Genomic DNA, 26829 nt, shown 5'->3' with positions numbered 1-26829 from the left:
AAGTTTCTTGTTGGGCATGCATGCGCACGTGTGCACGCCATGAGGCACGGGTAGGACAGTGTGCACACGTGTAAAGCAGACTGAGCATGTGGGAGCGTGTTGGCAGAGTTGTAAGACTGTTTGCGCTGGTGTGCACGCGTTTTAACCCGAATAAGTTGATTCTGAACTGTGTAAGCATGTGTGCGCACGTGTAAGCCACTGTGAGCGTGTTTCTGCTGGTATGCATGTTGCTCCCCCCTGAGGAAACAGAAAGGAAAAAGGAAGCAACAGAATTAGTAGGAAGCTAGCAGGGAATACTGCTGGAGCTAGCAGGTGAAAACAATTAGAAGCAGGCAATTACACAGGCAGAATAGTAGCTCAGCCAAGCACTTAAAACTCTGCAAACAGCAGTGCAGGATGTATCTCTCAAGAGACACTGCAAGAAAGGAGTAAGCTATTAGAAGTGAAAACTGAAAAAGCTGAACTCAGAGCAGAAATGCTAGGGGCTGCCATAGCTGTCATAAGGAGATATAGGCGACTTGCTGAGGGTGGTGACAATGCAGATGGTGCCAGACAACCCACAGTGAGGAGACGGAGAAGATTGTACAGGCCCAGGGTCACCTACCACGGGTTACATGAGCTGGAGATAGTAGAGCACTATAGAGTGGACAGAGACCACCTGCAGCAAATTGTCAAGCTGTGCAGGGCACACCTCACACACAGAACCAACAGAGGGGAACCCATCCCAGTGGAAACCAAGGTATGTGTTGGCCTAAGAATACTAGCAACAGGTACCTTCCAGAGTCCAACTGGTGATATGATGGGGATATCACAGGCATCAGCCTCCAGGGTACTGCACCAGTTCCTGGATGCCATGTCAGCACATGTCGGTGATCATGTATATTTCCCCAATGCCCGTGAGGTATTGGCCAGCAATATGCGTCTCTTCCAGCAAATAGCGGAATACCCTGAGGTAGTGGGTGCAATAGACTGCACGCACATACGCATCAAAGCACCAGCCGGTGAGCGGGTTAGGGCCTACATTAACTGCAAGGGCTTCCCCTCCATCAACTGCCAGGTCGTGTGTGATGCCCAGGGCATAATAATGAATGTGTGTGCTGGCTGCTCTGGGAGCTACCATGATTCCCATATCTGGCATTTGACGCAGCTGTACCAGACATTTGCCAATGGGGACATACCACACGGACACCTAGTGGGGGATGCAGGTTATGCACTGGAGCCGTGGCTGATGACACCCATCAGAAACGCACACACACCTGAACAGGAACGCCATAATGAGGCACACGCACAAACACGTAATGTAATAGACCGTGTGTTTGGGCTGCTCAAGTCATGGTTCCGGTGTCTGGACACATCTGGTGGAGACTTGCAGTACTCACCAACTACATGTACCCGAATTGTCATGGTATGTGCTATGCTACATAATATGATCTTGCGAAAACAGCTCCAGCAGGACCAGCATAGGGCCGGGCCAAACAGCCCCCCACCATTGCCAAGGCCATCACAGGCAGAGCGTGACTCAGAGGAGGAACAACCTGAGCCTGCCCCAGTAGGCAGAAGGAGGCGTGCCCAGTATGCCCTGGCCTTGGCAAAGAGGCAACGCATAGCACATACACTGGCTCAGTAGGAATCCTGGGAATGATACCCCTCTCTGACTCACTCATATAATAACATGGATGCCTAAAATGACATAACCTGCTCTCAAACATGTACAGGGAGTGTAATATGTGCATCCGACAGAGGCAGCCCTGCAGCACTACCTGAGGCATGAATGCCATGTGTTAAGTAATGTAACACCATGTACTATATGCACACTTGAGGACCCTGACTAACATCCACCCTCAACAAGCATGATACCACAATATGACGATGGGATGATCAATTGCAATAATTGGCTGAAGTAATGCAGTTATTCAAAGGGGAGCCAATATGTGCCAGCCTGGGATGACATGCTGAGCATGACATGATGCTCCACCTGCTAGGGGTGGCGTGCACCTATCAGTCCAGGCCTCAAGGATACTGGCAAAGGCTGTCAGTACCCACAGCGTACCCTGAATAGGTAAGGCTCAAAACACAAACCCACCTCCATAGGTACCACAAGGGATAAGAACCTAGATGTAATGCTACCGAATGCCAGAAGTCTAAACAGCAAGATGCGTGCAGTGTAAATGCACCCAGTATGGAGAATGTTGATATCTGTCCTGTAACAGAAAACTGGGTCAAGGCTCACAACAGCACCCTAACACTACCAGGTTACACCTCATACTGTGCTGTACAGCCTCAAAACATGGAACAAGCTACAAAAGGAGGGTGACTAGCAATAATTGTCAAGGATAACTACACCCCTATGTTGGTACCACAACAAGAAGCAGCATGGACAAGCCATGGTCAAGTAACGGTGGCTAAAACCGCTTCCCAGTATATAGCCTGCTACAGACTACCATCCTAACACCAGGAACTGCACCTGACCTATGTTGGAATACATGAATATATCAAGCCCCCCCAACCACACTGTTCTCATTTTTAATTATTCATTTATCCTTCTGTATTTGGTGAGAATGTCTTCAGCAGTGAGTTGTGTTCTTAGTGTATCGACTGTAGGAGAAAAGTTCCTAGAATCCATAAACCAAAATGCCCAGGAACAACGTACCACTCCCACAAGAGGGGTAAGCATACTGGATGTGATAATCAGCAACATGGGTACTGGATGGCAAGATGAGAAGTGTATCCCTCACTGGTAAGACCAGACCATAGAGTAATCACACCAGATATACACATCCTGACCACAGTCCCTGGCTAGAAAACCACAGTGAAAAACATGTGTAAAGTATAAGTTGCACCCCTCCAAACTGATGTTGAATCCATTAAAGGCCCTGTGCAGGTGCAAAATATGGGACACACCACAGAACCTGTTATACAGGCATTCCATGAACACAGCCAGGAATGCTTGGATTATGCAATCACAAATAACAACAAGACACAATGCCATACATGCAGGCATCTGGCATGCTGGACTCCAGCCATTACCAAACCATGCAAGAGAATGAGGAAGCTACTACATGATAGAGCAAACATAAAAAGGGAAGTAATCACTGATCAGTAGTATGGCAATAAAATATGTCCACACATACAATCCACTAAGGCCAGCTACAACAAGTAGAATCTGTGAATCCTGAGGCAATGTTACACCTGCCCCAAGTACACAGACAACCCTCAACTCCCCCCAATAAATACAAATATATGTGAGAGATGCAACCATTTATCCAAACCGGAGGCTGAGCTCCCCCAACTCAGTACTGTCAAAACTAGTCAGGAGGAGAAGGTAACCACACACACCACAAACCCATTCCCACATAGACCTATCACAACTGCAAACCAAACACATAAACACAGAAAAACATTCCAGGAGGCCCTAACTACAAACACACCACACCAACAGAGGCCTCCAAAGCAGACCCCCAAGCAACCACAACCTCCAAACATAGCACATGCAACACATAGTACACAAAGCTGGTGTGCCAAACAGTCACAGGCCAGAAGGAGAAACAACATGCCTGATACAGTTGTAATAGGTGACTCTACAGGCAGACACACTGCTGTCCCACTCACCAGACTGAACAAGGAAAAGGGTACAGTAAGCTGCCTGTAGGCTGCTACAATACGCCACATAACACAAGTGCGCAGGTCACCCCAAAGCAAGTAGAAATATGATGCAGTCATTGTCCATGCTGGTGTGAATGACCTGAGATGTACCTCCCTGGACTACATGAAAAGAGACATGGATGAGCTCTCTGAGTATGTACTCCAGGCTGGTATGACACTGGCCATTTGCAGCATCCTACCCTCATCAAGAATGATGCCACAGCACAAACACAGAATGATCAGCCTTAACAGGTAGCACAATTACAGCTGTTAGTCCAAGAGGATCTAATGTCTGTCTGCTTGGGATGTCATGCATGACAAGCCATGCTGCTGTTCCAGGGATGACTTGCACCTGTTACCCCTGGGCGTCTGGATATTGGATAAGGCTTTTGCCACCTCCATAGAGCCGTACATAGGCAAGGCTGAAAAGACTAACCCACCACCCTAGAAATCATAAGTGGTAAGAAACATAAGGGTAATGCTGACCAATGCCAGATGTGTAAACTGCAATATGCATGCTCCTGAGGCCCTCCCCAGTATGGAGAACATCGATGTCTGTGCAGTGACAGAAACCTGCTGCAAGCCTACTGACAGCACACCAGCACTACCAGGTTATACCTCATATCATGCGTTATGGCCCTAAAACCTGGACCAAAACATAAAAGAAGGGGGAGTATCCATATGCAGCACAGACACCCATACGTCCAGGTAACTGACAATGCATGAAGCATCGGAGACCACCCATGTGCACCTAACCGTAGTCAAAACTGCTGTACAGTCTGTAGCATGCTACAGACCACACACTCACACACAGGAACCCCACCCAGACGTCCTGAAGACACTGGACAGTATGAATGTCCCACCAAATACCAAACAAGGTACTCACAAATTACCACATAGGTGGTAAACCATTATGTATGGAAGGAGTAATCAGGGACCTAGGGACACAAGTGGACAGTAACCTGTTATGTGACACTCACATTGCCAATGTGGCTAGGAAGACTGTCTATATTGGACACCGTATCATGAAAGGATTCACATCTACGTCAACAGAGGTCATTGTGCCCCTGTACTGTTCTCTTACCAGACCCATAATCTAGTACAATGCCTCATTTGGGATGTACCTTACCTGACACCTGCAGCGGTTAGAAAGACCTCAAAGCTACCTCACCAAGAGGATAAAGGGTCTCAAATATATGTCATATGCTGCCTGGCTGTAGACACCCCAGCTGAATGCAGTCACATACTGCCTACACAGAGGCATTGTATGTCTGTTGTACAAGGCCATGTCCAACACAGGAGTAATGGACATGCTCCACCCCAGAAAAATCAAAGCCATTGGAGCTGTGAGAGTGACAGATGTCAACCTCAACACATAATGAAATAGGATGTGCTGGAGGGACAGATAAATAACCCAGAGGCTCCCCACACCCTGGAACAGGATCCCACACCATGTTAAGCAGAGCCCCTCACTGACACTCTTCAACAAGAATATTGCCAAGTGGATGGATGATCGTAGATGTACACTGGGGGTCTTCACTGTGTCACGTCCAGACAGAGGCACAGTAAAGTAAATCATACATGGCCATAATATTCACATAGCAAGGGGCGGTGAAAGACACACACACTCTGGCTAAGCTTACAAATGCCCTAGGGTGGATAGCCTAGTATGAACCTATGAACCTATGAAGATACAAATTGTACAGGACACTAAGGATAATCCAAAGGCTTACACAACTGATGGTAGGAACCATGTTGCGAATGCACAGATATGCTCTGAATCACACAAATATTACAAACAACATACCAAACACACACACATATTGCCAACATACAACCTGACAGGTGCAGTGCAACCCCCAGAATGCAAAATATCTATCCCAGCAGACTGCTGGCCCCCTGACATTGCAGATGCTGAGGTAACAGCCAGCATCTACAAAGCAAAACACACAGCAGCAATGGTATGAGATGGTGTCCTGGGCTGAGTCCAACATGGACTCCAAGAAGAATGGAATGCCAAATCACACTACTGCTCAATGTCAGCCTTACCACAGGATATGTACCCAAAGAGCAGTGTACTACAACAGTGGTCCTTCTCAACAAAGGTGTTGCCTGAATGGATACTGCAAACCACCACCCCAGAATCCTGACAAGCTTGGTCTACACAGCTATGGAAAGGATCAGCATGTACCGCAGACATAAAGATATTGGGGACCTACTGACACTGGACCCTACCCAGTGTGGCTTTCTTAAGTGCAGATCCTGCCCCTAAACATGTTTGACCCATTTGAAACAGTCATTAAGGTCATTGATGAGGGCAATGTGGTCCACACAGCATAGCTGGACCTTGCCAATGCTTCCATACAATACCCTACGTGTTCAGTATAGATATGCTCACCAGCTTAAATATAAACCCCTATGTCAGTAGAGGGGTTGCAAACCAGACCAAGGACAGAACTGACATGGTCAGACATGCTGCATCCATGTCAGACTACAAACCAGATATAAGTGGCATCCCACAAGGCTTGGTCCTGGGACCTCCCTCGTTTGGTATATATGTCCCATAGGTACAGGCCAACATGGAAGGACTGTGTCTGAACATGTTTGCAGAGGACTACAAACTGCCCACCATATCTGACCCCCCAGCTGACACAAGCATCCCACAAAAGGGCCACATAGAAACAGACAACTGGTGCCATAGCCATGTCAGCAAGCTAATTGCAGAAAAGTGTATAGTCAACCTCCGTGGATATACAGTAAGTGCCCACCAATTACCACATAGGTGGTAACCCATTACGTACTTAACATGTAATGAGAGACCTGGGGACACAAGGTGATAGATATCCTGCATTGGACAAACATGTGGCTGTAGTGTTCACAGAAACATACCATATGCCCACCTAATCATGAAGGTTGTCAGATCTAGATAAGGGGAGGTCATTGTGGCTCTGCAGTCATCCTTCATCAGCGTTACAATTGACTACAATAGCCCCTGTGGGGTGTACCTCAGCAGACACCTCCATCAACTGTAAAGTCCCCAACAGTACCTCACCAGGAGTAGCAAAGAGCTTGAACAGATGCCATGTGTTGCCTGATTAAACAAACTGCAGCTCCGCACACTGCCATACTGCCCACCCAGAGGCAAGCTGTGCCTGATGTATAAAGCCATGTCCAAGCTGGAATCAATGAACATGCTGCACCTTGTAAAATCTGAATGGCAGTGAGCTATGCACATGAGAGACCTGAACCCCAGCACTGACATACATAGGATAAGCTGTACTGCATGATCCATAACACAGAAGCCACCCCCACTCATGAGTAAACTCCCAGTACAGGTTATCTATAGAGTCACTCATCGATTCACCTCAAGAGGAATCGTGATGAGTGGATGGGAGATGGTAGGTTTACCCTGGGTATCACTGTTATGTCACAGGTAGACGGAGGCACAGTATACTAACCATGACATATGTTATGGCAAACTCCACTTACAATGTGTGTCGAAGGACAAACACACTCTCTGACTAGCATTAGATATGGCCTAGGGCACATCGCTACTGTTTGCCAATGTACACCTATGTTGTGGTATACACTACCAATGTTGGACAAGCCTGGTAACAGTAGTTCATATCTGAACATAATGCAACATGCTCAGATGTGCACAACTGTCCCCTAACCAGGCTGTTGTGCTCACTATGGAAATGTAAAGCAGTGATAGGACTAAAGCCCAGTATACTGTCCACCACAGTGAAAGTACTGAACCAGTACACTATACTGTACTACAGTGTTAGGTCAGTATGAAAGGATGTTGACAACTGTATGCAAAGTATCCCATGCAAACCCTGCAGGCACAGTATAATCCCTGTTGTGTCCACACACAAAGCAGTTAGACAGTAACTACACAACATGACACACAACACACAACCATAAACGGGAGATATTGTTGAAGTTCACACACATCCACAAATGTGGTGGGCTGCAGAGTTCAACACATGGAAAGCACACACACTGGGCATGCTCGCACACTTTGATAAATGAGACATATGTCAGACAACATGCCATGGGAAGGCTGAACTGGGCATGCTCACTCACTTAGGCCAAATCACAGTTTAGCAGTTGGCCACACATATCTGGTATGTGTACGTGTTATTCCAGGAACAAACCACATTACAGCAATCTGCCCAGTGCACACAGTTAAATGACTACAGAGGCATACGTGATATAGTGGATCCCTCCCATATGCAAACATCTTCCACAGATACACACGTTGTTCATACAAACAGGGAATGCTATGGCAAGAAAGACCTGCAAACAGTCTATCAGCAACATATAATGTGCATCTGACAATTAAACATATGGGTGTAGAGGTCAACACTAGGCTGTTTGCCCTAGGGAATGACAGCTTAGCCAGAGTGTGCTTGGCATCTGCCTTCCCAGTACAGTAGGCTACTGTGCCACTGTAAAGTAAGTCACATAAGGCATCATGTGAGGCTAGTGTGCTGTGCCTCTGTCAAGCAGGGACACAGTGGAGATCCCAGGGTTTGAATGTGCTAAGCCACATCCATGTTGTTGGTGTGTGCTGGAGGAGGGTTGCTGAGGACCTTTAACAGTAAGTGGGTGTCAATAACAGACTGAGGGGAGCCTTATCTGCATTGTCTGGACAATTTCACTGTCAACACTGTGTCGTGATGATTATGTAGGATTAAAGTGTCATGTCGGTACTGTTCAGAGATGTCCTCCCTCTGTGGGCTACAGCTCTGCAATGTATTAGCTCACTCTGTCTGTTGGACAGCTCATATATGGCTGGTGTACACCTGACAGGTGTCCTGTTGTGGAGCAGTCATGGGTATATTTGGGATAGCATGATCAATGCAAACCTTCCACATGCTCATAGAATGCAATTGTCAAGGATTATGCAGAGTGGCCAGTAAAGTCCCCCAGCATGGGTCCTTTGAAGTCTTCCACCCCAGTTTTCACAAGTGTAAAGTCTGCTTGTGATAAATACAGTTTGTTTGCAGTGACAACCTTGCCTGGGGGTGGGGATGGGATATGGATGTCCAGGGAAAGGTGGATATGGTCAGATATCAACAATGGTGGTCTACCTCTGGTGTGGAACAGTGAGTACCCATGTTGCAGATGGTCAGGTGCAATATGTACTCCCCCATGTGGCTGTGGTGAGTGGTTCTGCCATAGCACATGGACCCACAAATTGTAGTGTCTGTAGCGTAATGTTGTAGAGTCCTGAGTAGTTCCCACACACAATATGCCTGTACCTGACATTAACAACTGGAATGGTGTATGTGAACACCTGCATATCCTGGCTCTGTTCCCAGGGAAGCAAAGTGTGTGTCCTGGATGTGGGAGGGGTGTTCTGGACTGGTTGTGTTGTGTGTTACAGGTCCTGTGGTCACGAAGCATGGTATAGAACATAACCTGCCAGTGCGATGTGCATATCTGACCCTGAAGTAGGTGGCTGCAAATACATATATATGCTATCCCCCACCTGACAGGTAGTACTAGATGTACATACCTCTGTAGAAATAAAGATGTCAGCACCCTATAAGTACTGCAGGTGCAAAACAGATGCACAGTAATTCGGATAGCGCGCTTCGCTAATGCATCTCCCTCAAGTGTCATAATATAGTTAGGTAGGGGTTTGAACCATGCAAATGCTCAGTGTGTGTGGGTGAGTGGGGTTGTTGTGTGTGCAAGTCTGTATGAGGGAAATGTCCCTTTTGGCAACTGGGAAAACACACTACAGGATGCACATTCCCCTTTCTAAACATTGATGATTTCAGCACCCTATAAGTACAGCAGGAGAAGGAAAACTTCCCAGTAATGCGAATAGCACACTCTGCTAATGTGTCCATCTCACGTGTCATAACATAGTTAGGTAGGGGTTTGAACCATGCAAATGCCCAGTGTGTGTTGAGGGGAGTTAGTGTGTGTGCAAGTCTGTATGAAAGGAATGTCCCTTTTGGCAACTAGAACACACTACAGGATGCATGTTCCCCTTTCTAAACACTGATGATGTCAGCACCCTATAAGTACAGCAGGAGAAGGCAAACCTTCCAGTAATGGGAATAGCGTGCTTTGCTAATGCATCCGTCTCGAGTGTTATAACATAGTTAGGTAGGGGTTTGAATCCTGCAAATGCCCAGTGTGTGTGAAGAGGGTTTAGTGTGTGTGCAAGTCTGTATGAAAGGAATGTCCCTTTTGGCAACTAGAACACAATACAGGATGCACATTCCCCTTTCTAAACACTGATGATGTCAACACCCTATAAGTACAGCCGGAGAAGGAAAACCTCCCAGTAATTTGAATAGCACGCTCTGCTAATGCGTCTCTCTCAAGTGTCATAACATAGCTAGGTAGGGGTTTAAATCCTGTAAATGGCAAGTGTGTGTGTGTGGATGAGGGGAGTTTGTGTGCTTGCAAGTCTGTATGAAAGATATGTGCATTTTGGCAATTAGGAGAGCACACTACATGATGAACATTACTCTTTCCAAACACTGATGATGTCAGCACCATATAAGTACAGCTGGTGAAGGGAATCCTTTCAGTAATTCGAATAGCGCGCTCTGCTAATGCGTCTTTTTCAAATGTCATAACATAGTTAGGTTGGGGTTTGAATCCTGCAAGTGTGTGTGTTTTCATGAGGGGAGTTTGTGTGTGTGAAATTCTGTATGAAAAACACGTGCTTTTTGGCAATCAGGAGAACACACTACATGATGCACATTACCCTTTCCAAACACGGATGAAGTCAGCACCCTATAGGTACAGCCGGAGAAGAAGAACCTCCCAGTAATCCGAATCGTGCGCTTCACTAATGCGTCTTTCTCACGTGTCATAACATAGTTAGGTAGGGGTATAAATCCTGCAAGTGTGTGTGTGTGTGTGTGTGGGGGGGGGGGGTAGTAGGGTGTGTGTAATTGCAAGTGTGAGAGAACAGTTCCTTTTGGCAACTACTACAATACACCAGATGCTGTATATTCCCCCAGTAAACACAGGTGATGTCACCACACTATCAGTACAGCCAAACAGGGCTAATTTCCCAGTAATGCCAATAGTGCGCCCCCCTACTGGGCCTATTACTACTGTCAGAGCACAGATAGGCATGTTTTGGAAACCCACAACTGCCACGTGTGATTGTGTCACACAAAATAACCATGTGTGGGTTGTTATTCATAACAATGCATGACATTGCTTAAACCAGCAATGGCAATGCACACATGATGTATGTATGTGACACATACACATATATACCTGTGACCTTCAATAGTTACCATGTCTGACATGTGCCTCAAGTGAATAAATGGTATTTGCACTGCATAACATAATGACTGTGTCTTACTGTGCAGGGGCTGCATGCGGTATGTGTACATACAGTGTGAGTTGTATATGGTATCATCCTAACAGCGGGGGATACACATCTGGTCTGAGCCATATAGTCTACATGTAGTCGATGAACAGGTGCTGCATGTTCCCACCTGTTGTGGGAGTGGTAAAATGTTGTTCCACTGCAATTCAGTGACTACATGCTGGGAACCTTTCAGCTAGTGTGTTGTTGCTACAGTAATGCTCACACACAATGTTCGGCTGGATGCAGTCCAGCCATATAAAGACATATCTAGAGACCATCATATTCCCAGTGTTGCTAGGGAGGACAGGTGGGTTTCCTGTGTATGGGAGGGTTGTGTGTGCCAGGCTATGAACCAGAAGGCAGTCCAACACACTGTTAGCTGCACATGGATAGGCACTGATGCTTTGTGCTGTGCCAACAACCTGGAGGTGTGTGTATCTGTGGTGCCTTGAGCTACCTCCCCCATGTTCATGTGTGGTACATGTGTAGGGGATGACAGGCATGGTATGAGGTATAACCTGGCAGTGATGGGTTGCACCCGTGACCCGGGAATCAGGAATCTGTTACTGCACAGATATTGCAGTTTACCGTGCTGAGGACAGTGTCCAGTGCATACATCTTGCGGTGTACACTGCTGGTGTTGTGTAGCATTACTGTTAGTGTCCTATCCCGTGTGATACCCGCGGAGGTGGCTATGTAATCTGTGCCCTGCAGCAAAAGGCACTATGTGTGTATCAAGAGGCTTCGCCAATATACAATGGCCCATGGGTGACACGTGCAAGCTGCCCCTCGCAAATCATTGTGGCTTCCCTATCATGTAAGCACATGCTGACAGCCATTGGACACCCTATGAATGACATTGGAGATTGAGCAGAATGTAGACATAGAACACCCTTCCTACATATTGTGGTAGCATACCTGGTGAGGGTATGATGGCAACCAAGGTCAGGCTCATACCAGCCCATGCCACATGCTGAGACAGCCCTTCTATGTTCCCTATCATGTAGTCCAGGGAGGTATGTCTCAGGTCATCCATAGTGGCATGGACAATGACTGAGTCATATGTGTCCATGCCTCTGACTGACCTGTATGCATGTGTTATGTGGTGGATCATAGTGCCCCACGGGCATATCACTGTGACCTTCACCATGTACAGCCTGTTAAGTGGGACCCCACTGCACCGGCCAAGAGAGGTACCTGACACATCTGTAGCAGGTGTGTTGTGTAGCCCTACAGGCTGTGAGTGTTTGGCACACGGGATGTGTGTGCCATGTGTGGCATGTGCTCTGTTCCGACTTAACGTATGCCTGTGTGCCAGCTGCGGAGGTGTGTGATGCTCAGGCAGGATGCTATTCTGAGGCTCCAAGTATGCCCCAGTGTGTTCATGTGTTTAGATTGCTGTCAGTGCAGGTCTATGTCAGACTGGTATTGTAGTCACTGTAGTATGTCATGCCACCTGACAGGGTATGGCAGTAATGGGTTCAGAGTGCTCAGTCCCCAGATTGGCTATGTGGTTGCATCTCACACATGTGTTGTACGTTCCTGGCCAGGGGAGAGGGTTGACTGCATACATGTGGCAGCTGTGACATTGCCACATGACTCACATATACCACAACTGGACCATAGAGGTGATTCACAGGTTAACTTTGCACATGCTACCATAGTAGTGTGATTGCCATGGTGATTACCAACACATAGGGCCAATGGGGAACAACATACTGAAGGTGAGTATGTGTGGGTGTACTGCTTCTGATTTCATAGCGCTGGCATTTATGACTGCACACGTGGGCAAATGCTAGGTAAGTCATATGCAATGTGTCACAGGCAACGTACATGCGAACAGGACAGACAGTGACGTTCTGTCAAGTGAGACATTGACATACGTATAGTACGCTATGCAGATGTCACTATGAATCCACAGAAGCTCTGTAAATCTGCATTGCAGGTGGAATCAGTGTTCCAGGGAACCTCAAGCAAACATGCATGCAAACAAAGCTACAGTAAGCAGGGCTGGAAGTAGTCCATTGTACAACAAAGAAGGGGTACCACTTCCAGTAGCTAACAGTGCAAATATGTAGGCACTATAAACATATACCCAGGAATGCACAGCTCAGATGTCCATGGTAAAACTGATATTATTTAATATTTAATTTAATTTAAATTAAATTGGTACTGCACACATATCAACATGCACAAACATCCACATTGCATAGTCGTTGTGGGCAACATGCCACTATTAGTGTACATGTCCATCATTGCATATCACTACTTGCATTTCCTTCTCCCCTGTGCTACCTATGTATGTGGCTATCTGTTGACATCCTTACCACCGGTATGCAATAATGTGCAGCTGTTACACTATGGTACTTACTATGGGTGTAGATAACAATTCAGGACAGTCATACAGTTACTGCATCAGGCATGCTGGGATATACACACAAACATATCAGCACACTGTACTGTTACCAACATGATACTAGTAATACACTTCTATGTAGTCACCCTGTGCATCAGCAACATGTTAGCCTGTTCCTGCACTGATGTTGGAGATTGCAGGAGGTGGCACAGTTTCATCATATGCACAGGGTGCGAACTAGGTAAGCCTGAGTCTGCCACTGATACCACCAATTGACATGTATGTGTATGTATGTTGGTGAGGGACAGCAGTACAGGGTGGGGCACTGTTGGTGCAGTGTGTGCGTGTATGTGGTAGCCCTAGGTGTTAACATTTCGCATGTGTGTATGCATGCACACAGTTCCACCTCATGGCTGCCATATACTGGAGTTTGTGGACAGCCACAGACTGCACCTGGCAGGTCATACAGATCAGTGTCTGTGGCCACGGACACGGTACCTGTGCCTGGCAGGGGTGCTACGGACCGTATCCGGTACTAAGCCAGACTGGGTACTGTCATCAGAAGCGGGTGTTTGTTGACTGGACACAGGTCCCTGTTGGGACTGTCCAGAGCCACGTGCACGTGGTCTCCTGGGGCGGTCTGATGACAGCACAGACCCAGCATTGCTGGGGCTGCTGCTGGCACTATGGGTGTATCCGCGGGCCTGTTGTCATCCGCGCCGACTGCCAGTTGCTGCTGTTGCTGGCATACGGCCATGTCGATGCCGCAACCGTCCACCATTGCCCTGGCTCATGGACATGTAGTTGTGGAACTGCTGTAATATGTCCCCACAACGTCTGTCTATGACATCGGTGAAATTACGGATAGCACCCGCGATGTCACGCATACTGTCAGTCATGGATGTGCGACATGCTCTCAGCTCCCTCAGACCCTGTCTGGTGTACCTTTCCATACGTGACTGTGCCTGCATGACAGCCCGAAACATAGCTGAGGTTGACAGACCTCTTTGGGCATGTCTGCCAGAGGCAGTACGCCCACGGATGCTCCCACGAGAACACATGGGCAACTGTCTGTGTGGTACCATCTCAGGACCCTGCCCATGGCTGCTGTGTGGGGAAGCATGTGCCACAGATACCACATTACCCTGGTCAATGTCCACTGTATCCTGTCCATCACCTAGGGACGTTGGTGACATAGGATGTACTGGCAGGATGACTGTGTGCAATGATGGGGTTGACAGCTGTGTACTGTCAATTAGCTGACCAATGACGGACCCTGACACACCTTCCTGTGCCATTACACAGATATCATCATTATCAGTACCTGTGGCACCAGATTTAGGTTCCCTGCTGAAGGACACCAGAGCAGCACCAGAACCTGTGGGAGGAAGACAGGAAACACAGTTTACAATGTCTACACAATGTTACCAGTGATGCACACATGCACACATGCACACATGGACACATGCACACATGGACACAGGCACACGTGGACACAGGCACACATGCACACATGCACACATGCACACATGCACACATGCACACATGCACACATGCACACATGCACGCATGCACACATGCACAAGTGCACACGTGCACATGTGGACACATGCACACACGCACACATGAACACCCCGCAGTATACACACAGAGCACTACTGAGTTACACTATTATTACTAGCACTATCAGGACTATTATAGGTATTGTTAAAACACACTCACCAGCATGGATGGGCTGCCTTGCTGTAGCACCGGAGGGACCTGCAGAAATGAGGGGATTAATGTCAGTGGGCACAACTGTGCCATTGATACTGCGTATGATACAGTTCAGTAGTACAACAGTTGCCTTTCACATGTCAGCTACTGATATTGGCAATATCACACCTGCACAATTGCATACTATGTTGACAGCTACATACCAAGGACACACCTTACACATGCATAAACTAACAGTGTACAGAACAGTCAAGTGTACATATGGCATATTACCTGCACGCTCCATGTCGTGTTGCTGTGTGGCTCCAGCCTCCATCATAATGCAGGTGTGTTGCTGTTGATGTTCCTGGGCTGGAGCCACAACACTAAGGAGTAGCCCCTCCAGTCTGGTGAGGGGGGATGTGTGGCCACCCCACCTCCTGTGGCGACATGTTGCCTGTGGATATCCGACGCACGCTGATGGACACTTCTGATTAAATCACTGCAGTGATGTCGTACCTGCTCATATGTCCTATTATGTGTGCCAATGTCATTTACCCTACGGACAAGGTCTTGCCACAGTGCAGCCCTCTCCTGCTGATTTTGGCTGGTGCGGGAACACAGTATGTCATAATCTCGCACCAGGCTCTGGTGTATCTCTTCATCTTCTGCAGCAGAGTAGGCAGGATTTTGCTGACGCGCCATGTCCCTGAAAGAGGACACAAACAGGATATCAGCAAACTATGTCAGCATAATATGGCACACATACTATACATGATACTCAACTGAAGTGATATACTACTACTCCCATATGTAGCACGTGTGTGTCTCTTGGTGGATACACATGTACATGGCCAGATATCAGTGTTCAGCCAACACCTGTGCAACAATACCTGCCACATTCCATACAACATAGTACCAAGCCCCATCAGTCAGCACACTGAGACAGGTCCAATGCACCACCTCACTCTGGGGGTTCATAACAAGGTACTGTATGTGGAACGTCATCCACTAGTGTGATCTGGACACAAAATAATCGGCCTGGATATACATATCCCACCACCACCACCAGCACAGTAGACTACTTTGATATATATGTGAATAGACAGATTTTCACTTGTTAGGACTGAGATGTTATCCATGCAGCCCACTGGACCAGTGGAAGCCACAACCCACAATGCTGACCCCTTTGCAAATGCTTCCCATGGACATCCCAAAGAATGCATGGAACATGCACACACAATTCTAATCCAGACCCTATGCACATAGGTTAAGCATCCTGTCTGGTGGACCCCAGCCAAAGACAAATTGTATAACGATAGTAGGAGGCTACTGCAGGACAGAGCAGAATTACATAAAGGGAAGGCATCTGTGGTCGGCACTAGTAATAAGCTAAGTTTTCTCATAACAACATCCAAGGCCAACTTTGAGAGGGAAATGACCAAGGACACTATAGATAACCAAGAGGCCTTCTTCATCAGATATGCTCAGAGTTAGTACACAACTACATAAAATTCACTGATCCCACAGATATTGGCAACATTCTGGCAGACAGGTTCAGTGCAAATATCCCCCCTCCCTCTCCCCCACAATAAGAAATACTTATCACAGCTGAATGTAACCTCCCTGTCATCTCAGATGTCCAGGTGAGGGCCGCCCTCAGCAAAGCAGAACACACAGCATCAATGTGATCTGATGGTATCCCTGGATGTGTGCTAGGTGAACTCCAAGAGGAGCTACAACCGCATATCAAACTGATATTTAACCTTAGCCTTACTACGGGATATGTACCTGAACACTGGCATACAGCAACAGTGGTCCCACTCCACAAAGGAGGCACCTCTACTGACCCTGGGAACTACCGCCCCATAAGCTTAACCAGCCTGGTCTGCAAAGCTATGGAAAGATTCATTATGGGACTCATATACAGCGATATTGGGTACCTACAGACACTTGATCCCACCCAGTTTGCCTTTGTGAAGGGCTGATCCTGCCTTTTGAACCTGGTTGACTTTTTCAAAACAGTCACTACAGCCATTGATGAGGGCAAAGCAGTCCATACAGCCTACCTGGACTTGCCTAAGGCCTTCAACACAATACTCCACTCAGGCATCATAGACAAGCTCATCAGCTTAAATGTTAATACATATGTCACATGATGGGTTACAAACTGGTTGAACAACAGAATCCATAAAGTCAAATTTGCAGGAGCCATGTCAGACTCAAAGCCAGTCACAAGTGGTATCCCACAGGGCTCTGTCCTAGAACCCCTCTTGTTTGGCATTTACTTCTCAGATGTGAAAGTAAACATGGGCGGGTTGTGGATGACAAATTTCCCAGATGACTGCAAACTAAGCGCCATAGTCGTTACACCAGCTGACACACACATCCTACAGACAGGCCTCACTGAAACGGACAACTGGTGCCAGAATCATGGCCTAACACTGAATGGCATGTAATGTATAGTCATCCCCTTTGGGTAAAACAACGTACACAAAACTTATCACATAGACATACATATAGATACAGACCAATAACACATATGGAGGGTTCACAGTATGTAGACTATTAAATTGTTACTTTACATTACCTGTGTTTGTCGCAGCTGGTTGCGTTACTGTTAGTATAGGTTCCTGCTGCTGCTAGCCCAGCTTGATACTGACACTGATGACAGCTTCAACTTAGTTTGTCTTAAGTGTGGTTTTTGTTTGTGTTTTTATTTTCTTTTTTTCTTTCTTTCTCTCTCTCTCTCTCTCTCTCTCTGCCTCCAGACGGTGCAATGAAAGTATTGCATGCGTGGACTGGGAGTACAGGATGCTTTTGTAGGTATCTGCATATGTCCATGTGATGGCCTCTGCACCAATTGTAAGCCAGCCTTTGCTAATTGCATGCAGCCAGTTGTGTACTGATTGCAGTTCTCACTGTGATTTCAGGACTGTGCTACAAAAGGGTATGTGAGATAGGCGTTGACCTTTCAGATTGTAAGGGCGGGGACCATGCTGGTATGCTGTGGACACTGTTCTGTGAGTGTAAAGGTTAGTATCTTTCTCATAATTCAGGCTGTGTTGTAGATGAACATTTCTCCATTCATCTCTCCTGTTTCCTGTACTAAGTGTGTATGTACACTGACACCTACAACTATATATATATATATATATATATATATATATATATATATATATATATATATATATATATATATATATATATATATATATATATATATATATATATATATATTTATATATGTATAATAAGTGACATTATTACCTACTAGCTACCAACTAGCATGGCTGTTTCTGTTCACACACTACTATTATAGAAATCCACTAGATTTGGCAGTAAATATACATGACATGCTTTGTGTACTACACATCCTATATTCCCTTTACATTCATTCCTAATATTACATGATATATTTATTGTAGCACAATGCTCTTATATAACAGTCATGGCTTAGTGGTAAGTCATGCAGACTACTGTTTCCAAGGTCCTGGGTTCAGGACTGACTGTGAGATTTTATTTTGCTTTTAAACTGACTACAGGACCTGTCATTTAGAGTGACTAAGGCAATTTTAAGCAGTTGTAACCGGGTTAGCGCTGGTTTGCGCGGAGCTCCCGCATGCGCACTGGCGTTCTCGTTCTTGTCTGCCTGGGTTATAAGGGCTTCAGGGCCAATATCCTACTAATGTCACAGCAATCTATTAACCTATACACAACTGTCTGTCAGTGGTTCACCACATTACTCTGTACTGCTCTGCTACTGACATACCTGGAAGTCACAGTGCTATGTAGAATATACTACACATATGGTGGACATTTCTGCAGAGGAGAATGCACTCTGTACCATCACCTATACCTCCCAACCTCTGACAACAAGACATCTGGACAAGGTCATAAATAAAAGTGGGACAAAGACACAACGAAAAGCATGTGTTGTAAATATTGCCCTTACATACTGAGAAAATTGGTAGGATACGGGATTTTGCATTAGCAGGAATTGTCTTAAGGTTATGAAGTCTGAAACACTAATGTCTGTCATTAGTTTGTAATGTCAGTCTTCAATATATGCAACTAACTTGCCATAAAAACACAAGTTTATTTAGACTGGACAAAACTTCTAGACAAACACCTGGACAATCTGCAAAAAAATGTACAGTTGAGAGGTACGGCCACATCAGGATATGACTTTCCAGGTAAGAAGAACACCACACAAGCAGGAGATTCCTAGCCAGTATATCACCAAGTTGCTGGACTGTTTACACTGCTTCATCAGTCAACCAGATGTTGCCACACCTCTCAAATGGCCTTTTTGGGCAATAATTTATATAGTCAGGCTCATAATATTGGTTTGTGCATCATACATCTTGTATACTTCTGAAAAAGCACTGTGATGATCTGAGTGTGTCTGTCACTAGGTAATGACACAATTCATTGCAGTGTCAGACTTCAGATATGTAAGAAAATGTCTGCTGAAACAAACCCAATACCTCTAGGAAAGTCCTGTTTACTTTTGAGAGGTATGGCTGCAGCACACAAAACCCCAGGCTGGAGTACACCTATCCCTGGAATGGAGTCCCATTCTCACTATAGAAGGTCACAATGGGCATGCTCCTACACTTACAGAATCACAGGCCATATTAAGCCCACATTGGACTATATAATTGTATTGTGCATATATATCTTTGCATAAAGACAACTATGTACACCTTAACTGTCCCTATACACACCCATCAGATAGAATTATCATTAGCTAGCTGTAGGTGGCCCATATGTGATATATCTGCATCAGTTGTGTGTGATACACAGACATATATATGGGCAACAGATAACAATATGTGAAGCATAGACACACATAGATGTGGAGAAGAGAGAGTGACAGAAAGAGACACAGGGGGACACATACAGAGTGAGTCACACACACTGATACCCTGAATGGCATAGAGTGATGTCCTGCTGTGGACAGTGGCACACCGGTCTTAACTAGTTATGAGTGCCAGCATGAAGGCAAGCTCCATTGTGTAATAGTACTGAGGTGGCTGTTATAATCACATCACCTGCCATTGAGCATGTGTGTGTGTGTGTGTGTGTGTGTGTGTGTGTGTGTGTGTGTGTGTGTGTGTGTGTGTGTGTGCACCAACAAGTCTAAGTACTAGGAGGCTGTTCCCACTCAGTACAGTTCCCAATGCCCTACTTCACAAGATCTGCTGCTGTCATTCACATTAGAAGTACCATTGGGCACCAGTCAGCCCTGTAAGCTCTGTAGTGCATGTGATGACTGAGTAACATTATAGTATAAGTAACTAGATTGGTAAGGGTTCTAATTTCAGTCCTGGCAAGTGTGTGTGTGTGTGTGTGTGTGTGTGTGTGTGTGTGTGTGTGTGTGTGTGTGTGTGTGTGTGTGTGTGCGTGTGTGCGTGTGTGTGTGTGTGTGTGTGTGTGTGTGTGTGTGTGCGTGTGCATTTGTTTGTTTGTAGGTAAAGCAGTTTTAGGCCATTCCCACACAGTACACTTCCCAGTGCCCCACTTTAGCAGTCCTGCTTATTTCATTCCCCTTAGAAGTACCTTTGAGCAGCCACAGCCCTATAAGCTTTGTGGCATGTGCCATAACTATATAACAGTATAGTAGAAATAACTAGATAGACAGGGGTTCTTTTCCCAGTTCTGGAAAGTGCGTGCACAAGTGTGGGTAAGTGTGTATGTTTATAGGATGACATATTTTGAGGACTTTCCCACCCACAACACTTCCCAGTGCCCTACTTTAGCAGTCCTGCTGATGTCATTACCCTCAAAAGTGCCTTTGCACAGCCCCACCCCTACAAGCCACGTGGCACATGCAATAACTTTGTAGCAGTTTAGTACAAACAACTAAATAGGCAGGAGTTCAATTCCTAGTTCAGGCAAATGTGTGTGTGTGTGTGTATGTGTGTGTGTGTGTGTTTGTGTGTGTGTGTGTGTGTGTGTGTGTGTGTGTGTGTGTGTGTGTGTGTGTGTGTGTTTGTTTACTGGTAAAGTATTTTGAGGACTTCCCCATCAACAACACTTCTCAGTGTCCTACTTTAGCAGTACTGCTGTCAGTCACCCTAGAAGTACCTTTGTGCACTTGTCAGCCATATAAGCTCTGTAGCCTGTGAATAACTGCATAACACTATAGTACAAATAATTAGATGGATAGGGGTTCTATTCCCAGTTCTAGCAAATGTGTGTGTAAGTGTGCTTGTTTGTAGGCTGAAGTATTTTAAGGACTTCCCCACCCAGTACATATCCCAGTGCCCTACCTTAGCAGTCCTGCTGATGTCGGACACCTTAGAAGCAGCTTTGGGCAACTGTCAGCCCTGCAAGCTCTGTAGCTCATGCAATAACTGCTTAATGCTGTAATACAAATAACTAGATAGACAGGGGTTCTATTCTGAGATCTGGCAAATGTGTGTGTGTGTGTGTGTGTGTGTGTGTGTGTGTGTGTGTGTGTGTGTGTGTGTGTGTGTGTGTGTGTGTATGTACAAGAGTTTGTAAGTGTGTATGTTTGTAAGACAAAGTATTTTGAGGACGTGCACACCCACAACACTTCCTAGTGCCTTACTTTAGCAGTCCTGCTGTCATTGCCCTTACAGGTACCTTTGGGCAGCCCTCAGCCCTATAAGCTCTGTGGCACATGTAATAACTAAGTAACAGTATAGTACAGATAACTAGAAAGACAGGGGTTCTGCACTCAGTTGTGCCAAATTTGGGTGTGTGTGAAGGTGTATGTAAGTATGTATGTTTGCATGGTGATGTATTTTGATGTCCTTCCCACCCAGTACATTTCCAATTGCCATACTTTACAAGGGCTCTTGATGTAATCACCTTAGACATAACTTGTGACATTGTTAAATCCTATAAGCTCTGTGGTGCATACGATAACTGTGTAACACTGTAGCACACATAAGTAGATAGGTAGGGGTTCTAAACGAAATACTGGCAACTGTGACACTGTGTGTGTGTGTGTGTGTGTGTGTGTGTGCGTGTGTGCGTGTGTGCGTGTGTGTGTGTGCGTGTGTGTGGTGTGTGTGTGTGTGTGTGTGTGTGTGTGTGTGTGTGTGTGTGTGTGTGTGTGTGTGTGTGTGTGTGTGTGTGTGTGTGTGTGTGTGTGTGTGTGCGTGTGTGTGTGTGTGTGTGTGTGTGTGTAAGACTCACATCACCCCTGTGTGTGTTTGGGTGAGAATCATATGCTCTGAGGGTGTGGGTTATACCATTTTGAGGCATGTATCACCCAGTGCACATCCCATTGCCCTAATTTACAAGGCCTGCTAATGTCATTTACCTTAGATATACCTGTATACACTTGTCAGCCCTCTAAGCTCTGTGACATGCAATAAATGTGTAATACTATAGTAGAAATAATTAGATGAGTAGGGGTTCTGATCTCAATACTGACAGCTGTAGTAGTGGGTATGAAGCATGTCCCCTGTAGCTGTTGTGTGTATGTAGGTAATACCATTTTAAGGCATGTTGACCCCCTACCCATGACATTACTTTAAAGAGCCTGTTAATGGGATCTGCCTCACATGCACCATGTAACACTATACAGCCCATGCCAGTCATCTTTACAGATGTAAATGGGATATCCACATGTTTGCAACCTATATGTGTAAACACACTTAAACAACTCCAGCAACAGAAGACAGCATGCAGGAAAAAACAGTTTAACTAAAAAGTCCGGCCGACAAATTCAAATGAAAGCCAGTAAATAAAAGCAACCATAAAGCAGATTATCCTTTTAATTAATAAACAGGATTTCATCCTGTCACTAGAACTGGAACTTCATCAGATACCATTACTAAAATATACAAAAACATTTAAAAGAATGGCTGTCCAATAATATTATACAGATCTAATACATCTTCCAAGTTCAACCAACAGAAATGCCTAAAATAAACACACCCCCAGCAACAATCACATATCCTAATCAACACTTCTTGATTACATATATATAAAATCAAATAAACTAAAAATCCTCTTAAAGGTTTAAAACTTTAACATAATATACATATATAAAAACAAATGGTCACCAAGACAGAGCTTTTAGTTTTAAAAGACATGATACTGAAACGGCTTAATTTAAACCAGGCCAGCAGTGTGCTGTTAACTGCAATTGTCAAAAAGCTATGCTTTCTCAAGTAGCAGTGGCCATGCTCCCCATCTATCAGACACTTCTCGGGTCTGTAACACAATACATTTAAACACATGATCATTATGGGTATTAATATGCCTCGCAAGAGCATTTGTAATCTTTCTCGCTTGAATATTATAAAGATGTTCCCCAATCCAATTTTTAAACTTCCGTTCGGTCTTGCCGTCATAGAAACATGGGCAAGCTGAGCAGAGAGCACAATAAACAACTACACTGGTATTACAACCTGGTTTCCCATAAATGTTGATATTTTGATTATTAATCACAATTTGGCTTACTTCTAGTATGTGCTTGCAAAAAGTGCAAGCACCACACTTCCTCATATGCCCCTTAATTTTTGTGGGTTTAACGTGGTCAAATATGTACTTCAAATTAGTAGCTCTTTTAAAAACTAAAATTGGTTTCTCACCAATTCTTTCTCTCACATCATGTTCATTGACCAGGACATTCTAATTCTTTACTAAAATGTCTTTAATAACATAACTGTCCTGGCTAAAGGGGGTAATTAAAGCACTGGTAAAATTTCCAACTTCAGTGTTAGAGTTGAGAACTGAAGTCTGAGAGAATATATCTGTGACTGTATCATTAACTAGAGAACTATCCACAATAGTACACAGGTCCTTGGTACCTGTGGGTACAGGTTGATCGTGACCATTATCTCTTTTTTGTTTCACTTCCAAGAACAGCTTGTCTATGTACCATTCAGGGTAGCCCCTGTTTAGGAACATCATTTTCAACAACTCACACTCCTCTAAGAATTTAAACAAATCTAACTATGTGTGCAGCTCTAACTGACTTTTTACTATGGCTCATTTTTGAAATAATGGCTGGTTGCTATGGAAGTGCAAAAATGACTTAGACTAAGTAGGCTTACAAAAGATCTCTGCAGTAAGCCTACATTTATTCAAATCTTTATTCACGAAAACATCTAAATAGGAAATCTGTGCAACATCCATTACGTGGTAAATTTTAGAAAACTTGTGGCATTGTTAATAAATGTAATGAACTAGTCAGTCAAGTTGATAGCTCCTGACCACAAAATAAAGATATCATCCTGCTATCGAACACAAAGATCGCATAAAGAAAAATATGGGGAAGCCAGCAAGAACTTTTGTTCCCACATCAACCCCCCACATGCTGAATACATTGCAATATCATCCTTTTGGAGGTATAACTCCCTCTCAAACAGAATAAAATTAAATTTCAGGACTAAATCTAACAAAAGTTCATAGGTGTTAATAGTATTTTGTGGAAGGTCTTTACTGGCCAAATACTCACAAAACCACTCCTCTCCTAGGGAGTTTGGGATCATGGTTTATAAATCTTTAATGTCAATTGTAAGAAACACCCATTCTTTTTTAAAAGAAAGGGAGTTCAGCCATTTGAGAAAATCCACGAATCAATACATACATGTGGTTCTGCAAACACGATACTTTTCAGTTCTAAATCTAAAAATTTTGCCAACTGGTGTGTGATAGAACCCCTAGCATCCACTATGGGAACAGTCGAGCAGTGAAAATGTCTCACCCTACTGTCTATCCACAACATCGGCAAAATGACGTATGGCATAACAAATGCCATGGAGGTCATCACACATGGCAGGGAGCACTGCATTCATGACCCTGAGCATCTGTCTGGTGTTGAAGTCAGTACGTGCCTGTGCTTCCATGATGGACCATAACATGCATCTGGTGATACCTGCTGTGACACTTGTGACAGGAGCTTGATGGGCAGCAATCCTCTGTCAAGCACCCCTATCCATCTGCCTGTGTGTGACCTCACCTGCTCTCTGCCTATGGCTGATGTCTACACTCACACTCACCATACTTAACACACTAGCCTGTTCCATGCCACCACTCTTAACCTGCCCATTATTCATGGCTGCTCTGGACTGGGTATGTGTGGGCATACTAACTGTGTGTGGGGACATGGTGGGTGAAAGTGTGATAACAAACAATGGCACGGATTCAGGCACCAACAACTCCACTTGTGCCTGACTCATGGGAGTCTGCTAAGACAACTTGACATCATGTTGTGAGGGGGAGGGACACTAATCCCTGTGTTCACCTGTGAGGGGAAGACAACATATGTAAATTAATACCCTGCAGTATTATGTTTGCTGATACACACACACACACACACACATACACACACACACATACACACACACACACATACACACACACACACACACACACACACACACACACACACACACACACACACACACACACACACACACACACACACACACACACACACACACACACACACACTCCTGGTACAGTCTGGCACAGCTGTGACACTTATTGGCCCTTTAAGGGCCGACTTTACGGTAGTTCTGCCTGCCACAATCCATCTCTTTCACTGCTACTGTTAGGCACACAACAAAGGGTGTCACATCCTACTGTGTGATGGGCCTAGTAGTAGAATGGTATTTGTGGCCAAGACCAAAGCTATTGGAGTGAGCTATACAGTGTCACCAAATGCATATGCACTTCCGGAAAGAGATGACTTACTGCTGTACAGACCACACACAATGACATGGTGTAATGATATGTGATGATAACTGATGAAGGGGCAAGACTATACACTATCATTGCAGTACCTACACAGTTCAGACTCACAGGGATTCATTTCAGACAACATTGCAGGACGGTCTCAGTAAATACAGGAAACATGTAAAGTACTAGGTGCATAGCCTCATAAGATGATACTAGCTATTTGCCCTGATGAACTCATAAGCCTGGCCCAGACATTCACCCATGTCCCTTCCAGGCCAGCACCTGTTTCTCCTGTCCAGCTGGGACACATGCTGGATCACAGGGGTGTCCCATCCATTTCCCATTTAGTCATCCAGCTTCTTCTTCAAGAGGGCTATACACATACTCTGCTAGACATGGGGAGGGAGTGTATTTTACAGACAGTATATTGTGTGGGACACTAAACTATCCCACCAACAAGTACTATACATGTCACAAACCAGGAGAGGGCCTTGCTTGCATGATGCATGAGTGGGGTTTGTCTTACAGACATGCAGTAATGCCATCAAGGCTGGTTTGGAAATGGCCTTGTATGCCAGATACATACCACCTATGATCAGTCTGTATGAGAGTGAGTACAGGGACAGGGCTTTCAGCCTACCTGTATTGGATAGGTGTTATGGTCCCTTGATTTGCCTGGTAAGGAACCTCTGGTCTTTGCAACTGCTGTATTTGCTTGGCAAGGTACATGCCAAAGGAGCCATTGTACTTGGTAATGCATCTGATAAGGGTGGAGTACAGGGATGTTGTGGCCTCCTGGTTCCTGGATGACATACCCGTATTTGTGAGGTGGGCCAAGTAGACAGCCTTCTAAACAATGGTGCCCACAAGGTGGGAAACTGTCAGGTTGCTACCAACCATGGTGCACAAATTCCTCACAGCTGATTGCATGCTCAGTACATTATTACTACCATAATTAGTGTGGATGACATCTGCCACAGCAGGGAGAATGATGCTTCTCCTGGCATTCAGTTTGCGGAAATTCTTCATGCACTAGTCATTAATTGGGTGAGGGCCTATTGTGGGATGCTAACATCAGTAGGGGAATGTAAGACAGTGGTCA

Source organism: Protopterus annectens, chromosome 3.part1, assembly GCF_019279795.1.
Source record: "Protopterus annectens isolate FY-2018-M chromosome 3.part1, PAN1.0, whole genome shotgun sequence".
Classification (NCBI taxonomy): domain Eukaryota; kingdom Metazoa; phylum Chordata; order Ceratodontiformes; family Protopteridae; genus Protopterus; species Protopterus annectens.
Note: the sequence above shows the minus strand (reverse complement) of the source record.